Source organism: Bufo bufo, chromosome 4 (genome assembly GCF_905171765.1).
Source record: "Bufo bufo chromosome 4, aBufBuf1.1, whole genome shotgun sequence".
Taxonomy (NCBI): domain Eukaryota; kingdom Metazoa; phylum Chordata; class Amphibia; order Anura; family Bufonidae; genus Bufo; species Bufo bufo.
The window spans coordinates 262,060,281-262,073,101 of NC_053392.1; positions in this window are offsets into that span (position 1 = coordinate 262,060,281).

A 12,821-nucleotide genomic window follows, 5' to 3' on the forward strand; every position below is an offset into this window, starting at 1 on the left:
ATGCATACCAGGGAAACTGTCTGAGCCTCAAGTTATGCAGCAGTCTCTTATGCTGTTTGAAGACTCTGCTGGCAGGGTTTCCCAAGGCCATCCACCTAGCCCTTCCCCAGCGGTGGAAGACATAGAATGCACAACCACTTATGTTTCCTGATGATGAGGACATGGGAATATCACCTCAGCACGTCTCTGATGATGACGAAACACAGGTGCCAACTGCTGCGTCTTTCTGCAGTGTGCAGACTGAACAGTAGGTCAGGGATGAAGACGATGCAGGGGACAATGAGGTCCTAGACCCCACATGGAATGAAGGTCGTGCCACTGACTTTCACAGTTCGGAGGAAGAGGCAGTGGTGAGACCGAGCCAACAGCGTAGCAAAAGAGGGAGCAGTGGGCAAAAGCAGAACACCCGCCGCCAAGAGACTCCGCCTGCTACTGACCGCCGCCATCTGGGACCGAGCACCCTAAAGGCAGCTTCAAGGAGTTCCCTGGCATGGCACTTCTTCAAACAATGTGCTGACGACAAGACCCGAGTGGTTTGCACGCTGTGCCATCAGAGCCTGAAGCGAGGCATTAACGTTCTGAACCTTAGCAAAACCTGCATGACCAGACACCTGCATGCAAAGCATGAACTGCAGTGGAGTAAACACCTTAAAAACAAGGAAGTCACTCAGGCTCCCCCTGCTACCTCTTCTGCTGCTGCCACCTCGGCCTCTTCTGCTGCTGCCGCCTCCACCTCTTCCTCCGCCTCTGGAGGAACGTTGGCACCTGCCACCTAGCAAACATGGGATGTACCACCAACACCACCACCAGCGTCACCAAGCATCTCAACCATGTCACACGGCAGCGTTCAGCTCTCCATCTCACAAACATTTGAGAGAAAGCGTAAATTCCCACCTAGCCACCCTTGATCCCTGGCCCTGAATGTCAGCATTTCTAAACTACTGGCCTATGAAATGCTGACATTTAGGCTGGTGGAAACAGACAGCTTCAAACAGCTCATGTCGCTTGCTGTCCCACAGTATGTTGTTCCCAGCCGGCACTACTTCTCCAAGAGAGCCGTGCCTTCCCTGCACAACCAAGTATCCGATAAAATCAAGTGTGCACTGCGCGACGCCATCTGTGGCAAGGTCCACCTAACCACAGATACGTGGACCAGTAAGCACGGCCAGGGACGCTATATCTCCCTAACTGCACACTGGGTAAATGTAGTGGCGGCTGGGCCCCAGGCGGAGAGCTGTTTGGCGCACGTCCTTCCGCCGCCAAGGATCGCAGGGCAACATTCTTTGCCTCCTGTCTCCTCCTACTCAGCTTCCTCCTCCTCTTCTTCTACCTGCTCATCCAGTCAGCCACACACCTTCACCACCAACTTCAGCACAGCCCGGGGTAAACGTAGGCCGTTCTGAAACTCATATGTTTTGGGGACACAGGCCCCACACCGCACAGGAGTTGTGGCGGGGTATAGAACAACAGACCGATGAGTGGTTGCTGCCAGTGAGCCTCAAGCCCGGGCTGGTGGTGTGCGATAATGGGCGAAATCTCGTTGCAGCTCTGGGACTAGCCGGTTTGACGCACATCCCTTGCCTGGCGCATGTGCTGAATTTGGTGGTGCAGAAGTTCATTCGCAACTACCCCGACATGTCAGAGCTGCTGCATAAAGTGCGGGCGTTCTGTTCGCGCTTCCGGCGTTCACACCCAGCTGCTGCACGCCTGTCTGCGCTACAGCGTAACTTCGGCCTTCCCGCTCACCGCCTCATATGAGATGTGCCCACCTTGCACATGCTGGACAGACTGTGCGAGCAGCAGCAGGCCATAGTGGAGTTTCAGCTGCAGCACGCACGGGTCAGTCGCACTGCGGAACAGCACCACTTCACCACCAATGACTGGGCCTCCATGCGAGACCTGTGTGCCCTGTTGCGCTGTTTCGAGTACTCCACCAACATGGCCAGTGGCGATGACGCCGTTATCAGCGTTACAATACCACTTCTATGTCTCCTTGAGAAAACACTTAGGGCGATGATGGAAGAGGAGGTGGCCCAGGAGGAAGAGGAGGAAGAGGGGTCATTTTTAGCACTTTCAGGCCAGTCTCTTCGAAGTGACTCAGAGGGAGGTTTTTTGCAACACCAGAGGCCAGGTACAAATGTGGCCAGACAGGGCCCACTACTGGAGGACGAGGAGGACGAGGATGAGGAGGAGGTGGAGGAGGATGAGGATGAAGCATGTTCACAGAGGGGTGGCACCCAAAGCAGCTCGGGCCCATCACTGGTGCGTGGCTGGGGGGAAACACAGGACGATGACGATACGCCTCCCACAGAGGACAGCTTGTCCTTACCTCTGGGCAGCCTGGCACACATGAGCGACTACATGCTGCAGTGCCTGCGCAACGACAGCAGAGTTGCCCACATTTTAACGTGTGCGGACTACTGGGTTGCCACCCTGCTGGATCCCCGGTACAAAGACAATGTGCCCACCTTACTTCCTACACTAGAGCGTGATAGGAAGATGCGCGAGTACAAGCGCACGTTGGTAGAGGCGCTACTGAGAGCATTCCCAAATGTCACAGGGGAACCAGTGGAAGCCCAAGGCGAAGGCAGAGGAGGAGCAAGAGGTTGCCAACGCAGCTGTGTCACGGCCAGCTCCTCTGAGGGCAGGGTTAGCATGGCAGAGATGTGGAAAAGTTTTGTCACCACGCCACAGCTAACTGCACCACCACCTGATACGGAACGTGTTAGCAGGAGGCAACATTTCACTAACATGGTGGAACAGTACCTGTGCACACCCCTCCACGTACTGACTGATGGTTTGGCCCCATTCAACTTCTGGGTCTCCAAATTGTCCACGTGGCCAGAGCTAGCCTTTTATGTTTTGGAGGTGCTGGCCTGCCCGGCGGCCAACGTTTTGTCTGAACGTGTATTCAGCACGGCAGGGGGCGTCATTACAGACAAACGCAGCCGACTGTCTACAGCCAATGTGGACAAGCTGACGTTCATAAAAATGAACCAGGCATGGATCCCACAGGACCTGTCCATCCCTTGTGCAGATTAGACATTAACTACCTCCCCTTAACAATATATTATTGTACTCCAGGGCATTTCCTCATTCAATCCTATTTTTATTTTCATTTTACCATTATATTGCGGGGCAACCCAAAGTTGAACGAACCTCTCCTCTGTCTGGGTGCCGGGGCCTAAAAATATCCCTCTCGTAATGCCCCCAGTTGAGCTAAAATACCCCTATATAGTGCCCCCAGTAAATGCCCCCATAGTGCTCCTCTCCCCCCTCCCTCCTAGTGCCCCCCATAATGTTCCAGTATAAAATGCCCCATATATAGTGCCCCAGTAGATGCCCTCAGTGTCCCCCATAATTTGTGAGTATAAAATACCCCTTCTCAGTGCCCCTGTAGATGACCCCATAGTACTCCTCTCCCACCTTCCCTATAGTAGCCACTATAATGTGTTCCAGTATAAAATGCCCCTATACAGAGCCCCCATATAAAATAACCGTTCTTTGTGGCCTCAGTAAATGCCCCTATAGTGCCACCAATAATGTGCCATTAATAAGTGCCCCCAATCATGTGCCATTAATAAGTGCCCCCAATGTGCCGGTAATAAGTGCCCCCATAGATGTCCCCCAATAATGTGCCAGTAAAATGTGCCCTCATAGATGCCCCCCAATCATGTGCCAGTAATAAGAGCCCCCCCACCATCATGTGTCAGTAACAAGAGCCCCCCCATATCATGTGCCCGTAGCCAGAGGACCCCCCCATCATGTGCCAGTAGTCAGAGCCCCCCTATATCATGTGCCAGTAGCCAGAGCCCCCCCTATATCATGTGCCAGTAGCCAGAGCCCCCCCTATATCATGTGCCAGTAGCCAGAGCCCCCCTATATCATGTGCCAATAGCCAGAGCCCCCCTATCATGTGCCAGTAGCCAGAGCCCCCCCATCATGTGTCAGTAGCCTGAGCCCCCCATCATGTGCCAGTAGCCATAGGCCCCCCCATCATGTGCCAGTAGAGTAAGCCCCCCATCAACATGTGCCAGTAGCCATAACCCCCCATCATGTGCCAATAGCCATAGGGCCCCCCCATCATGTGCCAGTAGCCATAGGGCCCCCCCATCATGTGCCAATAGCCATAGGGCCCGCCCTATCATGTCCCAGTAGCCAGAGCCCACCCATATCATGTGCCAGTAGCCATAGGGCCCCCCCTATCATGTCCCAGTAGCCAGAGCCCCCCCATATTATGTGCCAGTAGCCATAGGGCCCCCCTATCATGTCCCAGTAGCCATAGGGTCCCCCTATCATGTCCCAGTAGCCATAGGGCCCCCCCTATCATGTCCCAGTAGCCATAGCCCCCCCATCAACATGTGCCAGTAGCCAGAGCCCCCCATCATGTGCCAGTAGCCACCAGTATTGACCAAAAAAAAAAAAACCACTTATACTTACCTCCTTGGCAGCGATGTGATGCAGGCCTCTTCCGGCCTGTGTCCCGCGCTGTACGGCTCAGGGCTCAGGCGGCGAGATGACGTCATCGTGCCGCCTGCGCCAGCCTCTGATAGGCTGCCGGCCTAGTACCTGCAGCCTATCAGAGGAAGGGGAAGGGACACACCTCTCCCTCCCCTGACCTGCTGCACAGCCATCTGTATCGCTGTCCTGAGGATGGCGATACAGATGACTGGAGATGAGCGCTTCCACAATGGAAGCGCTCATCTCAGTGTGACACTGACTGTCCTGCCTGCCTAAAGTTAGTTGCGGGCCGGCGCGGGGGGGCCCCTAAGGACTCGGGGGCCCGGGGGCAATTGTCCCCCCTTGCCTCTATGGAATGGAAGCGCCGGCCCTGCTGGTCGCTACTATTAACCACCTCAACTTCGCAAGACTTCTACATGGTAGCTGCCACCCTTTCTTGCACGTTCACCAGAGTAAGATTGCTCCACTCTGTGTTCACAACATTTATCTGCACTTCTGCATCATTTATATGTTTTCCACCAGGGGGTGCTTCTCCTCTGTCCATGACCTGAAATGGAAAAGGCATCTCATGCTCACATCTTTTACAAAAATGCACATTGTCATTATGCAGTTCAAGTAACTTGACACTTTCACTTTCCATCTTATCTGCACTCTTCAAGTTTTCAATGTGCAGCTCCTTCACATTATCATTTAAAGGGACAGGTACAGGTTCTGCAGGAGTTTTGACACTCTCTGCAGGAGTGTCTCCATTACTCAAAACCTCCAAGCATACCAGGAAATTACAGCCCAACATTCCCTCATGTATGAGAGTATTTTTAACATCAAGTTCACAAGACCCAGTTCTCACTGGAGTCTCCCCCTCAGTGAGAACCACCTGATAGTCCATATTATCCGCATAATTGTCCCGAACATTTAATATTCTATCAGTCTCTGGGGCAGCTATCATACTACCTCTTACCCGGGCTAGCATGTGATCTCTGACTTTCACCACCCCAAATCTAGCCTTAATCACAGGCTCTTTGGGCGACCCAGAGACCTTCTCCCCTGCAGGTTTTCTGCGATGGAGCAACCGCAACAGGCTTACCCGCCTAAAGTCATGTATTCGGTAGTCTCGGGAGATGAAGATATTCCCAGGACATCTCTACCGGGATCACCAGCATTCTCTTGGTTCCCGGTATCCCGAACACCGGTAGACTTCTTACTGCAACCGTTGCCACCGGAAACCGCATGGCCTGGGGTCCCGACTTTTCCTGGACGGTCACTCCAGCAGCACCCTTTAGGAATCTGTGAACAGTGGTAGGTAATATAGGAACTCAGGAAAACAGCACTATTCTCCATCTTCTTGTCTTCCTGAGGGTTGCCCTTGGCAACGGCACACATCCGCTTTTCTACTGAAACTCCGACTGCAGAATGTGAAGTACTCTCACCACTGGACTCTTGGAATGTTGCAAAGTGTCCATACAGCGTTGAGGACCCTCTCTTCAGGGCCAACTGTAGTTGCGCCTCCAAAGCCTCTCGCTCTGCATCAAATTTTGCCAACTCACTTTGGGAGTAACCTATCGCTGTGGCCATTTCTTCTCCCTGCTGTATGCGCCACAACCGCAAAGTGTATTGCTCCATGAACCCCATGGCAGCAGGAAAATTTTCAGCAACAAGTCCACTTTTGCTGGTCCACTGGCCCTTTAATTCACCACACACTTTTATTTGCAAACACAGTAGAAATGTCCAGCATAACCCGACTGGACAAACAGGTGTCTCACTCTCTAGAGGCAATATCAGCATTCACAGTTTCTTTCACAGGGCTGCTGGCCCTTTGAATCCACACAGCAATTTCCTTTGCAACCCAGCAAAATAATGTCCAGAACAGCACCGACGCTGCCCTTTGCTGCGATGTCATTGCCCCTAGCAACCACTTTCTCTTTTACTTTCTATGTTGTCCTTTCAGCACGGACGTTGCACGCATCCTCCACCATATGTAAAGGATTAGCTCTCTTCCGGGGGTCACTCCCACAAGTTTCTTCACCAGACACCAAGTTCAAGGTCCAAACGTGAGCTTTATTTTCACAGAACAAACATAAATTAACACCTTGCCCATCTGGGCTCTAACTAAACATGAAATATCCCTACCTCACTTAAAGCACCATTCACACACGGTAATAACATGCGGCTTTTTCAGCCTCTCAGGTTGTAGAAAGTCCAGTACCTTTGGGGATATGTGGTCTAGCAGTCCTGCCGACTCTGACCTTGTGACCGTCATTTCCCAGACCTCGCGGAGTCCCCCAAAGTTCAGGCTATCACCTAGCCCCAGGCCCCTCAGCCAGCCTGCCTGAGACCACTCTTACAGAGCCTCCAGCAGGACTCTGTTGCACAAAGAATCTCCCCCCCCCACATCCTGGGAGGTACTTTATGCCCGCCTAATTATAGCAGGCCTTACCTGCGATCACCTCAGGTGAAAGGGAATACCCATGCCGGAAGGGTGTGGACTGGAGCTCCCACTACCAAGCCTAACTGCCAGTCCAAGTAAAATCCAGCCCAGAAAATGTATACAAAACTGTCTCAGCAAACTATGCTTTGGCTGAGACCACTGCCACTCTCTGGATTTTATCTGTCTCACCCATCTGAGGTACCTGAGTGGGACAACACGCCTTCCAGCACTGTTCACATTACCACAACATATACCATTATACACTGCTCAAAAAAATAAAGGGAACACAAAAATAACACATCCTAGATCTGAATTAATTAAATATTCTTCTGAAATACTTTGTTCTTTACATAGTTGAATGTGCTGACAACAAAATCACACAAAAATTAAAAAATGGAAATCAAATTTTTCAACCCATGGAGGTCTGGATTTGGAGTCACACTCAAAATTAAAAACACACTACAGGCTGATCCAACTTTGCTGTAATGTCCTTAAAACAAGTCAAAATGAGGCTCAGTAGTGTGTGTGGCCTCCACGTGCCTGTATGACCTCCCTACAACGCCTGTGCATGCTCCTGATGAGGTGGCGGACGGTCTCCTGTGGGATCTCCTCCCAGACCTGGACTAAAGCATCTGCCAACTCCTGGACAGTCTGTGGTGCAACGTGACGTTGGTGGATAGAGCGAGACATGATGTCCCAGATGTGCTCAATTGTATTCAGGTCTGCGGAACGGGCGGGCCAGTCCATAGCATCAATGCCTTCGTCTTGCAGGAACTGCTGACAAACTCCAGCCACATGAGGTCTAGCATTGTCTTGCATTAGGAGGAACCCAGGGCCAACTGCACCAGCATGTGGTCTCACAAGGGGTCTGAGGATCTCATCTCGGTACCTAATGGCAGTCAGGCTACCTCTGGCGAGCACATGGAGGGCTGTGCGTCCCTCCAAAGAAATGCCACCCCACACCATTACTGACCCAATGCCAAACCGGTCATGCTGGAGGATGTTGCAGGCAGCAGAACATTCTCCACGGCGTCTCAAGACTCTGTCACGTCTGTCACATGTGCTCAGTGTGAACCTGCTTTCATCTGTAAAGAGCACAGGGCACCTGTGAGTTCGAATCCCAGGAGAAACTTTTCTATGGATGTACACAAGGTATCAAAGTTATCTACAGAAGTCTTATATCTTTTTTTTAAGTAACTGGCTATACAGCTCTTGTAGCTGTGTGGGAAAACTCCTTGCCTCTGATACAGAAGGTCATGGGTTCAAATCCCAGCATAAACTTTTCTGAAAGACAGGCTAAATAAGAACACGAGCACCAAATCTTCAACACTAGAGGCTGGTGGGAACACAGGAAGAGGCCTGCATCGCATCGCTGACATGGAGGTAAGTATAAAAGTTGTCTTTTTAAAAAAAATACCAGACTGTTATTTTACTGCCACGGAGGGGGGCTATTGGCGCCATGATACTGGCACATGGAGGGGGGAGGAGAGAGGCACTTGATACTGGCACATTAGGGGGCAGGGGGAGAGGATGGCACTATGATATGGGGGGCAAGAAATGGAAATGAATCATGAGGGGCAGAAATGTGAAATGATGGGGGGGGCAAGAAATAGACATGAATCATGAGGGGCAGAAATGTGAAATGGGGGGGAGGCGCCAAAATGTAGATTCGCTTGCGTTGACAAAAATCCTTGCACCGGCCCTGACTTCGGGCGCGCAATCCCGCGAGACCAGTGACCTCCAGAGGTGGGTCTCGTGGGATCACGCGCCGAAGACACATGATCTTGGCAAGAGCCAAGGCAATGTGGACCTGGAGCACAGCGAGGAGCAGAACCTGGTGAGCACCCCTGGCAACCGCGCTCTGACAACCTGCACTAGGGTGTCAGAGGCTGCAGGACAGTGACTGGCAGCAGGGTGGCACATACTTGTGTACAGGGGTCAGGGCACACCTGCTGCTTGACTAGGGGCCATAGATTCTGACTGGCACAGGGTGCCCAGCAGTGGCACATGGAGCCTAATAGGTGGCACAGACTGTCTAAAGGGCTATGAATGGAACAGGGTGCAGGACAGTGCCAGACTGGCAGAGGGCACAAGGCAGCATACTGTTTTATGTTGCCCTCGTGGCACAGGATTTCAGACAGTGGCTGAATGGCGCCTGGCAGTGAATAAGTGGCACTGCTCGTGTTTGGTGTGCCAACCTGCTGAACAGCGCAGAGTGATTGGCATCACGGGGATTGGTATTAGGTGGTAGACAATGGCTGGATATTATATATACATGACCATAGTCAGACTGGCACAGGGTACTGTCATGCCACACTCTGACGATGTGCGGAGGTCAGCCAGGATAGCAGCATGAGTTTAGTATTTGTTTTGGAGCCGTGCTGGATCCGCCTCTCATCAGGTGCACTGGGTGGGGTCATTAGTTTAAATAGCATACCAGCCAAGTGCTCTTAGCGGATTATAGGAATCATTGTGGTCTTGGAAGCTAGGAAGGAAGGTTGTCTGTTCCAGCTCAGAAATATAAGTGTGATTTCTAGTTTGGTTGTTTTGTGTCATCTCTCCCATCCAGGTTCTGTGCGAGCAGGCTGCTCCTATTTCCCCTCTTCACCATCTCTGGGAATTTAGGGTGAATTCAGCCCAGGCACGGGGACACATCATACCTACCATTAAGGTCTGCATGTGGGCTGAGCAGTGCAGGGAAAGAGGTCAGGGATTAGCTAGGAGGTGACCCTTCTCCTGTCTCTCGCCCAGAGCCTGGTTGGTGGGTTATCTGTGAGTCTGAGTGCACGCCCGCCGTGACATTATAATCCGCCCTACTGTGAATGCCATTACTCAGCGGTTTTTGATGGCGTCAATTGAAGCACTGGTTGACCGCTTGCAGGGGCTATCCCTGGAGGTTGTGGAGCTATGTGGTTCGGTCACACGGTGTCAGAATGCTCTGGCAGCTGGTGCAGGTCAAATTTGTGTGGAGCCTAAAGTGGCTCTTCCTGATCGATTTTCAGGAGGTACGGACGACTTTATCAGTTTTAGAGAATCCTGCAAATTGTACTTTCGGCTGCGTCCATCGTCGTCAGGTGATGAGAGTCAGAGGATAGGTATAGTTATTTCTCTGCTTAAAGGGGACGCGCAATCCTGGGCCTTTTCTCTGCCACCTGGTTCTCGGGCCCTCCGGTCGGTGGAGGAATTTTTTAATCTACGATGACCCAGATCGGGTCTCGATGGCAGAGTCAAGATTACGTAATTTGTTTAAGGGGGAACATACTGCAGAGGCTTACTGTGTTGAGTTTAGGAGGTGGGCTACTGAATCAGAGTGGAATGACGTACAGGATTTTGCATCCACCATTTCATTTTCTGAAGTTCTGCCTGTGCATAATGTTCAGAATGATAGGCAGAGGCGCATAAAGGAGTTCAACATATGGCTTGGTAAATGGTGTCAAGAGCAAGGATTTGGCTTTGTTTCTCATGATAGCTCTACTTGGAATAGAAAGGAACTGTACAAAAAAGATGGTTTGCATCTTTCTCTCAAAGGAACAAATGTACTTAGTGAACAACTCCAAGAATTTGCGAAAGAGTATTTAAACTAGGAAGGGGGGGCAAAAGAGTGAAAATAAAAGAGTCCAATTGCCCCCCGAAACAATGCCAGAACAGGCCAGAAGCACTGAGGTTAAGAAATGATAAGCTCAGAGTCCTGTCTACAAATGCTCGCAGTTTAGGTAAAAAAATCAATGAACTTGGGTCAATAATGGCATCTGAGAATGTAGATTTAGTGGCTGTTACGGAGACATGGTTTAATGAAAGAAATGACTGGGACATAACCATACCAGGGTACTCTTTATACAGAAGAGACAGAGAAGGCAAGAAAGGAGGAGGAGTGGCCCTGTATGTGAAAGATAGCATTAAATCTAACCTAATACAAGTTGGTGAGGCCAACATAGAGTCAGTTTGGGTTACGTTGCAGTTTGCTAACCATGCAGTAACTCGTGTAGGTGTGATATATAGACCACCTGGTCAAGTTAAAGAACTAGATGATCTACTAGTTGAAGAAATAGCTAAAATGACAATGAAAGGAGAAGTTATCATTATGGGAGATTTCAATCTTCCAGATATAAACTGGAAAACCAAAATAGCAAGTTCTACCAGGAGTACAGATATTCTAAATTCCCTACTGGGGTTATCTCTACAACAAGTGGTTGAGGAGCCAACCCGGAGGGAGGCCATTTTGGATTTGGTATTCACAAACGGGGATTCGGTATATGATGTCATTGTAGGCGAAACCTTGGGATCTAGTGATCACCAGTCAGTGTGGTTTAATATAAGAACTGTGAAAGAGTCCCACCACACAAAAACAAAAGTTTTAGATTTTAGAAAAACAGACTTTTCAAAAATGAAATTAGTCATAAATGAGTCCTTATCAGACTGGAACGGATTACATGGAGTCCAGGAGAAATGGGACTACTTAAAAGGTGCATTATTGAAGGCAACAGAAAATTGCATTAGACTCGTCAGTAAAAGCAAAAAAAGGAGGAGACCAATGTGGTACTCAGCAGAAGTGGCCCAAATCATTAAAAATAAAAAGCTAGCATTTTGTAATTATAAAAAAACCCAGAGCAATGAAGATAAGGAAATCTACAAGATTAGGCAGAGAGAGGCCAAGCAAGTTATAAGAACTTCTAAAGCGCAGGCAGAAGAAAAACTAGCTCAGTCTATGAAAAAAGGGGATAAGACATTCTTCAGATATATAAATGAAAAAAGGAAATTAAAACAAGGAATAACTAAATTAAAAACAAAGGACGGAAGGTATGTAGAAGAGAATAAAGGGCTAGCCGACTGCCTTAATGAATACTTCTGTTCAGTTTTTACAAAAGAAAAAGGAGAAGGACCTCCACTAGAAAGAATGACTATTAAATCGTTTGATGCATGTATCTTTACAGAGGAAGATGTTCTAAGTTTGCTGTCTAAGGTGAAGACAGATAAGTCACAGGGGCCTGATGAGATACACCCAAAATTATTAAAAGAGCTTAGTGGTGAGCTGGCAAAACCGTTAACAGATTTATTTAACCAATCATTATTAACAGGAGTCGTCCCGGAAGATTGGAAATTGGCAAATGTCGTGCCCATTCACAAGAAAGGTAGTAGGGAGGAATCGAGCAACTATAGACCAGTGAGTCTGACATCAATAGTAGGCAAATTAATGGAAACCCTATTAAAGGATAGGATTGTGGAACATCTAAAATCCCATGGATTGCAAGATGAAAAACAACATGGGTTTACTTCAGGGAGATCATGTCAAACAAATCTTATAGATTTTTTTGACTGGGTGAATAAAATAATAGACGGTGGAGGTGCAGTAGACATCGCATATCTAGATTTTAGTAAGGCTTTTGACACTGTCCCACATAGAAGACTTATCAATAAACTGCAGTCATTGAGCATGGACTCCCATATTGTTGAGTGTATTAGGCAGTGGCTGAGTGACAGACAACAGAGGGTTGTAGTCAATGGAGAACATTCAAAACAAGGTAATGTTACCAGTGGGGTTCCACAGGGATCTGTACTGGGACCGATTTTGTTTAATATCTTCATAAGTGATATTGCAAAAGGCCTCGCTGGTAAGGTTTGTCTTTTTGCTGATGACACAAAGATATGTAACAGGGTTGATGTTCCTGGAGGGAAACGCCAAATGGAAAAGGATTTAGGAAAACTAGAAGAATGGTCAGAACTCTGGAAACTGAAATTTAATGTGGATAAGTGCAAGATAATGCACCTGGGGCGTAAAAACCCAAGGGCAGAATATAGAATATTTGACACAGTCCTGACCTCAGTATCTGAGGAAAGGGATTTAGGAGTAATTATTTCAGAAGACTTAAAGGTGGGAAGACAATGTAATAGAGCAGCACGAAATGCCAGCAGAATGCTTGGATGTATAGGGAGAGGT